The following is a 5,678-nucleotide window of genomic DNA, read 5'->3' on the forward strand; positions in this document are numbered from 1 at the left end:
TAAAAAAAAACAAAACAATACACACAGCCCTAGCTGGTTTGGCTCAGTGGATAGAGAATTGGCCCCTGGACTGAAGGGTCTTGGGTTTGATTCTGGTCAAGGGCATATACTTCGGTTGCAGGCTCGATTCCCAGCCCAGGTCAGAGCGTGTTTGGGAGGCAACCGATCAATGTGTCTCTCTCATATCATGTTTCTCTCTCTTTGTCTCCCCCCACCCCACTCTCTTTAAAAATCAATGGAAAAATATGCTCGTGTGAGGATTAAAAATACATAAATACATACACACACACATACACACACACATATGCACACTCATCCCTAATAAAGCTCAGAGAAAAGCTTTTTGCAAAACACATTTTTAATTTTTCTTTATTGATTTCAGAGAAGAAGAGAGGGAAAGATAGAAACATCAATGATGAAATGATGAGAGAAAATCATTGATCAGCTGCCACCTGCATGCCCATACTGAGGATCGAATCTGTAACACTGGCATGTGCCCTTGACGGGAATCAAACCTGGGACCTTTCAGACCAAAGGCTGACTCTTTATCCACTGAGCCAAACTGGCTAGGGCAAAACACATTTTTTTAAAGTCAAAATATAATATAGAACATTAAAGCAAATACACATTTCCAAACAGAATGGTCATTAGATATAATCAGAGAGAGATCTAGAGAGAGAGAGAGAAACTTTGTGGGACCAGAAATCCTGGGGTTCATACTGTTAGAGCCATGCGAGCTACTTCTCCCTCAGTCTGTAGCATTTCTATGGTAGACAAACATGGGCATCATATAAAGGCTGAGGGATAATCAATCTTGAGGCAGTAATGGGATAATTCTTAAACAGAACGAAAATGAGGTACTAAGGTAAAGATTTAGCCTTTCTTTGGATTTCTTCTACTGGTTTTAAATATGGTTTTCTGGTGAAGTAAGTGCAGGACTTGTAATATGGGAATGGGCTGTGCTCATTTAGAAATACTTGATTTATAATACCACACTCCAACAACAGTATTAATAATAAAAATTATTATGGCTCAGTGGTTGAACGTTAACCTATGAACCAGGAGGTCACAGTTCCATTTCAGGTCAGCGCACATGCCTGGATTGCAGGCTTGATCCCCAGTGTGGGGCCTGCAGGAGGCAGCCAGATGATTTGATGATTCTCTCTCATCATTGATGTTTCTATCTCTCTCTCCCTCTCCCTTCCTCTCTGAAATCAATAAAACTATATTAAAAAAATAATAAAAATAAGCCAAATGATAAAAATGGCCCTCACTGGGATTTCAACTAAAGCAGTCACAGGGAGACTGCTTTGCTTTGTCTTAAAAAAAACAGGGTCCCCTTAGTTTTGAAACAAACAAAGAGACGAAGATATGGAAAATGAGATACAGATGACCTGCCTCTGAGAGCTGACGGATGGTTAAGATCCAGGCTCCCTTCAGTCAGAACACATTTTCCCCCAAATGTCCGCTTTCTTAACTTAGTTTTTAATCTTATTTTTAAACACTTTTAATGCACACAGATAGAAAAAAATATATCTCATTTACATGTTTATTTTTTAAACATATGTAGATGTTATTATCCATAATATCTATAAGTACTTACCTTTGTTTCAATATATATTTTTTCAATCAATGGAAATGAAAAGATCTATTATTATATAAAGTGGCCCATACAATTTTTTGATACTAAAAGGTGATTTTCATATTTGAAATTGCTTTTCAGATCTGCGTTAACATTTTGCTATATGTCTGCCTTTCCCATGAAATATGACATTTTGGTTCTGGGCACATTCACAATATTTGAGCCATTGAAGAGCATGTATGTGACATATGTGAGTTATAGCATATGACAGGATAATAAATACCTGTGAAATCATCACCCATGGGCTAGAACATTTTCAGTGAAGTACATCCATCTACATGCTCCTTCCTCAGGCCCCACCTGTCATTCAACTTCAACTGGTGTTTATCTCAGTGGCACTGAGGAAGGGGGATCTTAGGGCTGCTGGTTTGGAGCTCACAAAATTTCTGGGAAGCTGGGGAGAGGATGCTTGGAGGGAGGTGATGTGAAGCATAAGGCAGGTTGTTCAGACTCACCCCTGTCACCTCTGTACCTGTACTGCTTGGCCCAGCTCCCAAGGACTGAGCTCAAGTCAGTACAACTAGTGCTATACCTCATGTTCTGAAGCAAACTGGGTCTGGCAGTAAGGCTGAGTGCTTCGTCACCATTTACAACATTGTTTCTGTGGGAAAATACATTTCCAATAATAAATAAATAAATTCTGAAGACCACCTCTCAGTGAGTTGGCGGTAACTGGCATTTCGTGGGGCAGTGATAAGAACTCAGTTACAATGGACCATCTGCTCTCATGGTCAACTCTTTTCTGACCACTAATCTTACAGTTTTAGCTCAAAAGAAGAGGAAGAGGGAGGCAGGAGAAGGAAGGAAGAAAAAAGAATGGAGATGGAAGTAGAGAAGGGGGGGAGGGGAGAAGGGAGAAAGTGAAGGGAGGAAGGAGAAGATACTAGGAAGATGGATATTTATCAGGAAGCTGAAAAAGTAGATAGATGAGGATTTCTTTTTCGTTAACTAAATGTCTCTTCCCTTTTCTAGAATCAGAAAATAGATTTTTTTATAAAAGCAAAATGGCAAGAGTTAAAAATCAGTTCTCATTAGTAGTGAAAAGCAATCTAGATGGATGAGAGGCCGTGTATATGTAACATGGAAAAATTCATATTTTACTCCCAGTTCCCTAATAGACCAAGACCAAAACTTTTCATGTGTACATTATACAAAGTGCTTACAACATCCAGTTATATAAAATATTAAAATACCATTTCATCCCCTTTGAAAGAACACATCTCAAATAATTTTACTTTTTTTCATAACTAAATGCTACACAGAATCTTTAGACCATTTTAGTTTAAAAGAAGTAGTTGGCCCTGGCCGTTGTGGCTCAATTGGTGGGAGCACCATCCCATGCACGGGTCACTCTCCAGTTTGATTTCTGGTCAGGGCACACAGTCAGGTTGCGGATTCGATCCCCATTTGGGGTTTAAATGGGAGGCAACCAACCAATGTTTCTCTTTCATCTCTCTCTCTCTCTCTCTCTCTCTCTCCCCCTCCCTCTCTTTCAAAAAAAAATCTTTAAAAGATAAAATAAAATAAAACAAGTAAGTAGTCATGCTCTGAGGAACAAAAACTCTTGCCATAATAAGAGAGATGAAATGTGTGGTGCAGCAGGAAGTGCCATGTCCCAGTCTTCACACATCACAGTGGGAAGGCTCCTGCTCCCCCAAAGTCAGGCTCAAGCTGACAAGTTCACCTAGTAGGGCTCTCCTGATGTCCAGAAAGTCAGTACATTCATCCACTTTCAATAGGCTCAAAACTGAAGCCCTAAATTTATGGTAAAACTGGTAAGAGCTTGAACATTCCATTATTTTCTTTCTCAAAATGGTCAAGTACATAAGGAAGGAGAAACACCAACAATGATTATCTGCAGCTTGACTTCATCCCACCATGATCCCTGACAAAGGGCCCATAGCACCTAGCAGCACTGTAATACCCCTGCTGCGGTCATGATAGTGGTTGCTCAGAAAGTCTTGTGGGGAATGAAGTGTGGGCACAGGTGTGAGACACAGGTGTGGACAGCAATGTGTGCTGTCTGAACAGATGGGATTGATCACCCAGGAAGGGCTGCACATTAATTTCAGGACACTAATAAGGGAACACAACTCCAAATAAATATTCTGGAAAATTATTTCTTAGGAAATGTCATCTGAGTCTTGAATGGGAAAAGGGGAATACTAGTACTTTAACTAAAGGTAGGAGCTATTTCAGGCTCTTGTCATGTGTATTTTTTTTAACCATTACTTGGAAAATTATAAAGCATCAACATTAAAAAAAGTATCAGGATTTTATCCACATAAACTCTTGGCCCTTATTTTTTGGTGAGAAGAAAGGGGCCAATATGAAGTACCTAATCAACTTAGTTCACCATATGCTTAGTATTCCCACTCCTCCTATATTGATTTGCAGTTATTTTATAATTGTGAATTATATGTTATCTTCTTCAATATCCTGCCTTTTCTAAGTAAAATGTTATATAAATTGAAAAATTCACTGCTGTATCTGGATTTGTGAATAATTTCAAAAACAGCCCAAGTGCCATCAGCAGATGAGTGGATAAAAAAGCAGTGGTACATTTACATAGTGGAATACTATGTGGCTATAAAAAATAAAGAACTCTTACCATTTGCAATAGCATGGATGGACCTGGAGAGTATTATGCTAAGTGAAATAAGCCAGTCAGAGAAAGACAAGTATCACATAATCTCACTTATATGTGTAAACTAATAAGGAAAATAAACTGTTGAACGAAATACATCCAGAGACTTAGAAGCATGAAATAAGATTGATGAATTTCAGAGGGAGGGCAGGGGTGAGGCGATGGATGGGAAGGGAGTGATTAACGGGGGAGACTGACATGGATATATACATAGCACAGAGACATAGACAATAGAGTGGTGAAGGCCGGGGAGGGGCAGATGCTGTGTACAGGGGGTCAATGGAGGGCAAAAACAAACAAACAAACAAATGGGACACCTTTAATGCTTTTAACAATAAAGATAAATTAAAAAACAAAACAAAAACCTTAAAAAAATGTGTTCTGTATTTTCTGTTCTCTGTAAACAAATGATCATCAAACCTAGAGAATAGTCAAGAAGCAACTCAGCGGAGAAACCAAGATGGCGGCATAGGTAAACACCTGAAATTGCTGCCTTGAATAACCACTTCAAAACTACAACTAAAAGACAAAGGGGTGGGAAAACACCCCACCTCTTGCGGTAAACACCTGAAATTGCTGCCTTGAATAACCACTTCAAAACTACAACTAAAAGACAAAATGGACATCATCTAGAACCACAGGAAGCTGGCTGAGTGGAAATTCTACAACTAGAAGAAAAGAGAAAAGCACACTGAGACTCAGAGGAGGTGAGGAAGTAAAGTGCAGAGGTACGGAGGTGAGCGGAAAGAGCTGGCAACTGAGGACTCAGCTGGCTTTTTCAATCAGGAGGGAGACACAAGCTTCTGACTGCTCTGAACTCCAGTTCTGGGCGAGTCTCTGGGGACCCAGACTCATACAGGGAGAAACTGGACTGTATAGCATCAGGCGGAATTCGAGGGTGGCTTTCTCTCAGAAGTGCTTGCAGCAATTACCAAGGGACACTGAGACCCAGGCCTTTTAGTGAAGGGCTGAGGATCAGCTATAGCTGTTTGCCCCACCCAAGCTGTGCGCAGAGACTTTTGCATATGAATGGCCTGGCCCTTTGCAATCTAAAATTACCTAACAAACTGCAGCTGGATCAGAGAGACCCAGAACATTCAAAAGAAGGCCCAAGGCCCCACAGCAGCTTGCACTGCTTCACAGCTGGGCCTCATCTGGGTACCTCCAAATCCCAAACAAAGAAGAGGAATCTGCAGATCTCTCCATAGCTACTGCTGGGTAGCCTCAGGCAGAGGCTAAATTAGCACCTCCTTAGAGATCCAAGTGCCAGTGTACCCAGTGGTCAGAGTGGGACCATCCAGATTACAACTTCTCAGATCCATAAGGGTCACACTCAGGGGGCAGACTCAGTGAGCACCAAAGCCCCACTGAAGCAAGTCTTGCCCCAGA

The 5,678-nt window shown here is 40.7% G+C and overlaps 1 protein-coding gene across 2 annotated transcripts in view; it reads right to left on the reverse strand.

The window, feature by feature from the left end:
- FMN1 (formin 1) overlaps window positions 1–5,678 on the reverse strand; it is a 398,649-nt gene that overhangs the window by 188,317 nt on the left and 204,654 nt on the right. The window lies entirely within an intron of this gene.

Source organism: Myotis davidii, unplaced genomic scaffold (genome assembly GCF_000327345.1).
Source record: "Myotis davidii unplaced genomic scaffold, ASM32734v1 scaffold46, whole genome shotgun sequence".
In the NCBI taxonomy this organism is placed as follows: domain Eukaryota; kingdom Metazoa; phylum Chordata; class Mammalia; order Chiroptera; family Vespertilionidae; genus Myotis; species Myotis davidii.